Genomic DNA, 6,715 nt, shown 5'->3' with positions numbered 1-6,715 from the left:
ATCTTTTCACCACACAAGTCAAGTCTTGGTTTGCCTCTCAATTCCCAAGATATTCTTTTGGGTCACACTTTGGGAGACCAACAGGATGGCGGGAACTGAGGCTGGGCTTGCAAGGCAGCTGGCCTACCTGCTGTGCTGTTGCTCCAGCCCCCTCCCCGGACCCTCTTCCTTGCCTCCTGGGTCAAAATGCATCTGGGTTCTTGAAATAGTTCTCCTGGCCTGTTGTGGAATGTCAGTTGTGGTCACTAGAGGGCAGTGGAGAAGCCGTGCGGAGGAAGGAGGCTTCTTCCCAGAGCTCCTCAATGTGGGAGGCTGGTGCAGGACTGAGATCTCTCTGCTGGGTAGCAGGGACTGCTCCGCTGACCAGTCTTGTGTCTGTGGCTTTTCCAGGAGCCCCGGAGGGGAGTTGAGTCGTGCTCAGAAGACTTGGCGATGTCTCCTGGCGATACTCGGTGGATGCAGAGAGGCTGCTTCCTGCTGGGTTCTGCAGAACTCCGAAGCATCAGGCCCAGCCTGGCAGGGCTCAGGGACCTGCGAACACTGAGGTGCTTTGGAGCCGAGCATTTCTGGGAGTGGACAGCAGGCCAGGTGTGTGCCACCAAGGCTCGCTCCAGAGTTCCCCAAGGTGCGACCACAGCGCGTTCACATCAGACCACAAAGATGCGATGATGCCCATGTCCTGGCGACTCCCATCAGCTGTGTCCATCTCTCCTGGGAAGGGCAGTGCCCGGAGAATGGCTAAGTGCTCGGCACATCCCAGCAAGCCCACGCGCTCCCAGCACGGCGGCCACAGCTCAGCCTGGACAGTCTTCCTCGGTGCCCTTCCAGCCCGGCCTTCTCTGCAGCGGGTTATACCTGCGAGGTCTGTCCTTTTACGCATCGTTTGTGTGTCTGATTTGTTTATTCGTTTTTTCTGTTTCACATTGACTTTTTTAAATTAATTTTGTTCATAGGGGTCATTCTTGAGACACCTAGGAGGGGTACCTTTATTAAGATACCTGGGTCCCCTTAAGCCCCCTGCGGGTCTGGGAGCTCAGTGGCCAGGCCTGGCATTGGGAGTCACCTGTGCTACATGCTGTGATGCTGAGGACCAAACGCAGAGCACAGGTGCTGTGGAGGCTATGCATTTGCTCTAGAACTTGAGTGCTCTTCCTGGCCCTGTTTTCATTTTATGAAGAATTTCATGTATATGTATTATATAAATATATGTATAGACACACACATTGACCATAAGAGAGTGAAAATGTCCATTGATAATTACACACAAAAATAGAATTCTAAATTCTTAAAATCAGGTAAAATGCTTTTTATTCCATGGGTCAGAGAGAAATTTTATTTAAGAATTTTTATATTCTTTAGAAATATTTCAAGCTAATATTGGAGAGAAACAAAAAGTATTGAACGTTCATATTATTTAAAAACATAGCATTCTAAGATGAGTAATCTGTGTTTGCTCTTCAAGGTCTAGAAAAGAGAATGAACAGTAAGTCCTATTTAAGCAGAAAAAAATTAAAAAATTTAATAGCATTATCTTTCTGAAAACAAAAAAATGGAGAAAATTCTTAAAATGCTAAAGACTTTTTGAAAGGCCAGATAAAAATAAGTCTTCAACAGGACTGAAAAGAGAAAATAAGAGAGATGAAAACCATTATCAGTATGTGGAGAAAAAGTAATCTACCCAAATGGATTAAAAATAAAATAGGTCACACATGAAGGGTCCAACAATGTTATTTACTCAAATTATATGTATTTTATTTTCTTTAGTTTTGTTTTGGGACTACCTGTGAGACTCAGCGATCTCTTGGGGGTGGTCATGGGTGATCAGGGGACCCTAGAGGGGCTGTGGATTCAAGCCTGATTGGCCACTTTCAAGGCAAAGCATCCTTCCCACTGCAATAACACTCTGGCACCCAGAAATAAGATTAACCTTAAAAGAATAAGTATAACTTTTAGACCTGAGAGATATGTTATTTTAAAATGAAGGGGAATTTTCGATAATACAGTGGGTGGGGCATTTTCCTTTCATGCGGCCAACCCAGGTTCAATCCCGGCATCCCATATCATCCCCCAGCACTGCCAGGAGTGATTCCTGAGTGCAGAGTAACCCCTGAGCATCGCTGGATGTGAGCCCCATAAAAAAATAAATAACATTTAAATTTGACTAAGTAGCATAAAGAGTCAGCATAAGAATCATCAAACTAAAATAACGGTGAGTCCGGGGCTGGCGCGATAGCACAGCAGGTAGAGCATTTGCCTTGCATGCGGCCCACCCGGGTTCAATTCTCAGCATCCCATCTGATTTCCCAAGCACCTCCAGGAATAATTCCTCAGTGCAGAGCAAGGAGTGACCCCTGTGCATCGCCGGGTGTGACCTCAAAAGCAGAAACAAAACAAGACAAAACAATGAGTTCCCATTATCAGTCTAACCCTCTCCTATTTTTCTTTCTTTTAAGGTTTCTGACTACCTCCAAATGAGGCTTCTTGTTCTTTTTATTAAATTTCCTTGAATATTACTCGGATGATCAGTTTACTGATGATAAATTTTTAAATTTGTTTTACACTACTTTACCTTTGAGTTCACTGATTTTTTGTTTTTGATTCTGCTGTTGAAGCCCTCTATTCTAATGTTTAAATTTCAGCTATTACATTCTTTAGTTCTATTATCTCCGTTTGGACTTATTTTTCTTATAGACTTCTGCTGTCTTTACTGACATTACGTTCCATAGAAGTCCTCATTTCAGTGAGTATCAGTAAGACAGTTGCTTTGAAGTCTTCTTCAGGTAACGGGGTTGTCCTTGCTCCTCCCTTAGGGAGTCTAGGTTTATTGAGTTACTCCCACAAGAGTGCCCCTGAGACACACCCAATTCCATCAAGCACCAAGAATTCTATATTGCTTTCTTTTTCCCTTATGTCATTTGCATGCATTCTTTAGCATTGTCCTTTTTGTATACACACAGGAAGTCAATTCATGCTATGCTTGTCACATGGGGGTTTATTGACTCCAAAATAATATTCACTCATGGGAATAATATTTACCTGACTTAAACCTCAGTTGCCCTTACTTCCTAGGACCCCAAAAGTAGGGTCCTGATGAAGGGACTGGATGGAACCAGGGCAAACAGTAAGCTACCCTGGTATTGAAAGGGAACAAGGTAAGCACCATAAGTACAGTAAGTTAAGAGCACGGTCATGAGACAAACTCTGTCATGACCCAAAAATAAGTAACTGCATAAAGACCTTGCTGGGGTCAGGAAAGACAAATCTGGCCTGAGGACTGTGGTCTGGAATCTATAGGGAGATGTCCCAGGGAAGAGCCAACCTTTAAGCTTAATATATATCTTATGGTGTTCATACAAAATGACTAGAAGTGTGAAAAGAAGTAAATTTATTATAATTGGTTAAATGGATTACTAGCTGAAGAAAGGAGAAAGCAATGCACCCTGGGTGGATTTCCGCCTTTGAGTGGATCTCCTAGTCAACTAGAGTGCTGAGCCCTCAGGTGAGATTTTGTCCTTGAGGTAATCTCCTAGAACTTCCACCGAATAAGAGTATTTATCTGTTTTCTTGTTATGACAATGTTCAACCCCACCTATGTGTACCTCACCCTTCATGGTTTCTATATAACTACGCTGTAAGGGGTAAGAGAGTCAGAGGAGATTAAAACGTCCAGTACTAGAAGGAGGACCAGATGACGCCGATGACTAGAAGGAGAGGACTGTGAGACTAAGACAAGACTAGGAAGGAGATAATGAAGGAGAGGAGAGGACTTTGAGGTCTACAAGCAGACTAGGCTAACGGAACCATGATGACTGGGACTATGACCAAAACTACGACTACGATTGGTAAGGGGAGAGATTGGACTACACAAGGGAAGGAGAGAGAAATAAACTGTCTCCGCATCAGCCTGGAGCCTGGACTCAGTCTCTCCGTTCCCCTGGTCCTTCATCTGTAGGTCGCCATGGGGAAGCAGCTCTCATCCCTGTTTGGGCATTCGTTTCTGTTTTTGAAGCTCAAATCTTTCAGAGTTCTATCATAGCAGGAGTACTTTCCAGGTGGCTGTCTTTAGCATCAGTATGTATAATTTTATCCATCTCCCCATTATTTCCAGTATTCCACAAAGACCTAAGCAGGGGCTGGTGGCCTATGCTCCAGAGGCCTAGGCAGAGGAATCACCTCTCCCACCATGTAGGCTCATCTGTCACTCTTCTTCCAGGAACTCGTAAATAAATCTTGAAAGAAATCAGCTAGCCACAAGAATTCCTAAGACTGGGATGTCTGGGGCACTCTTGGAGGGGAGTATCCCAGCACCTGCCCAAAATTCCCAGCAACTGTTTGTTTCAGTACCCTAAAGCTACTGCCCAATTAAAATTTTAAATCCAGCTAGACCACCCAGTTAAAAATTCTGGATTCCTCTTCGTTCCGCAAGCTGTGCTGGTCTTCTCCCAAACCAAGGTCAGTTCATCTGCCGGTACTCGAAACCGGGACTTGGATTTCTCCCTGCAAGCCCCCCAGGCGTCCTCTCGGATCTCTAGATCTCTAGATCAAATGTTAAGAAGTGTTCAGACTATGCTTTCATCAGTGTAATTTGTGGAATCTTGTATGATATCAAGATCTTCAATTTTAATTTAACTTTTATGCATAGTGTTAGAAAGGGGTCTGAGTTCCTTCTTTAGCAAGAGACCAACCAGCTTCCCCAACAACAGTTGTTGAAGAGGCTTTCTTCAACAAGTGACAACTTCATGAAGTGACACTTCATGCTTTTGATCTTTTATCAAAAATAAATTGTTCATATACCTAAGATCTATCTCTGGACTCTGAATTCTAGTCCAAGGCCTGAGTCTGTCCTTAATCCAATACGACAGGGTTTTGATTACTTTAACTTTATAATGCAGTTGAACATTTAGGGAGAGAGAAGTCTCTTATATTATTTTGTCCCTAAATTTGTTCTGGCTATTGTGTATAGAGAGTGTTATTACACAATATAAATTTCTACACTGTTTGATCTATATCTTTTATGAATGTCAAAGGTATTTTAAAAAATTAAGAACTACATTGAATATGCATAATGCTTTGGGCTTGGTTGTTATTTGACATTATTAACCTTATCATCCATGAACAGGGGATATATTTCCATTTTATCTTGTCTTTTAAAAATTATTTTTGTAGGGGCTGGAGCGATAGCACAGTGGGTAGGGCATTTGCCTTGCACGCAGCCAACATGGCTGACACAGGTTTGATTCCCAGCATCCCATATGGTCCCCTGAGCACTGCCAGGAGCAATTCCTTAGTGCATGAGCCAGGAGTAACCCCTGAGCATCACCGGATGTGACCCAAAGAGCAAAAAAAAATTATTTTTGTAGTGATTTGTACATTTCTTTATATGAGAATTTCATTCTTTTGTTAGGTTCATTCTGAGATACTTGTTTTTTTCAGGCACAGTTGTTGAATGGGGTCGTTTAAAAATGTTCTCTCTCTTCTGTTTTCTTATTTGAAAATAGGACCATAGTTTCTGCCATTGATTTTTTTTAGCTTGCCTCGTGAATGTACAAGTTTATTGTTTCGGGTTCCTAGGTATAATATTGTGTCCTCTGAAACTAGTGAGAGTTTCTTTACTTTTCTAATCTGATAGCCTTACTATCTTTCTTGCCTAATTTTATTTATTTATTTTTTAAGATGGTAGTCATAGTTTTATTGCATCTCGTTATCACAAATAGGTGTGAAGAATCATCCTGTATATTCTGCTTTCTGTAGGCAGAAAACTTGGATCTTATTCATCAGCCTGCTGTACAGTTCCTTTTTCAGAAACATAGATATCATCCAAAAACTTTCGGATATCCTTGTTTTTTACTGTTGTGGCTTGCTGAATCAAAGCAGCTGAGTTTGATACAAGTTCAATGTCATTTCCTTCAAGAATCAACTCATCTTTCTGGGCCTGAGAGACAGAACAAGCAACACCTGACCTCATACGAACCCTCCGGATATATTTTTCACCGAGGAAATTTCGGATTTCAACAAGAGACCCATTCTCCTGAATAACCACGTTGATAGGGAAATGGGCATACACAGACCTCATCTTGTAGCGGAAGCCCAGCGTGACCCCCTTGATCATGTTCTGCACACGACTGCAGATGGTGCGGACCGTGGCCAGTTCCTTCCGATTGCCCCACCATTTGTCAACCCGGAGCCTCTTCTTCTTCTTGCCGAGGAGGCTGAGCTCCACGTTGATGTGGTTGAAGTCCCTCCGCAGGGTCCCTCAGGGACCCTTCACGATGACCGTGCGGCACTTGAGGGAGATGTCCACGTTCTTGGGGATGTCCACGGTCTGGTTGCTGAGAATGGTCTTCATCCTCGCAGTAGATGCGGCAAAGAGAGCTCTTGCCTAATTTTATTGAAAAGACTAATTTGAACTTCTTAGGCTACTGAGAACCTTCACTGGGATCCAAAAGCCACAAATGGAATGGCAACGACAGGAGCCAGAGACCTGACAGAGAAGACTGATGATATTAGGGAACTCTCTCTAAAAGGAATTCAGGGTCGCAGAAATGGGACTTGTAGCATAGCACCTGCTGCAATGCATGGGACTAAGAGTTCAGTTCGGCACCAGCTCACATGAACTAGCGCAGTACCTCACTCTGCACACTGACCACCAGAACTCAACCTGTGTGACCCCCAGGACAACTGGGAAACAAAGCAACAGTTATGGAAATCCTGCTCA

The 6,715-nt window shown here is 43.3% G+C and overlaps 1 pseudogene; it reads right to left on the bottom strand.

The window, feature by feature from the left end:
- Positions 1 to 5,673: 5,673 nt before the first annotated feature.
- On the bottom strand, positions 5,674 to 6,346 carry LOC130038817 (60S ribosomal protein L9-like; annotated as a pseudogene).
- Between the last annotated feature and the right edge of the window lie 369 nt (positions 6,347 to 6,715).

This window comes from Sorex fumeus, unplaced genomic scaffold, assembly GCF_029834395.1.
Source record: "Sorex fumeus unplaced genomic scaffold, SorFum_2.1 ptg000080l, whole genome shotgun sequence".
Lineage (NCBI taxonomy): Eukaryota > Metazoa > Chordata > Mammalia > Eulipotyphla > Soricidae > Sorex > Sorex fumeus.
The sequence above is the reverse complement of the archived record's forward strand: the minus strand, read 5'-3'. Positions and strand labels throughout refer to the sequence as shown.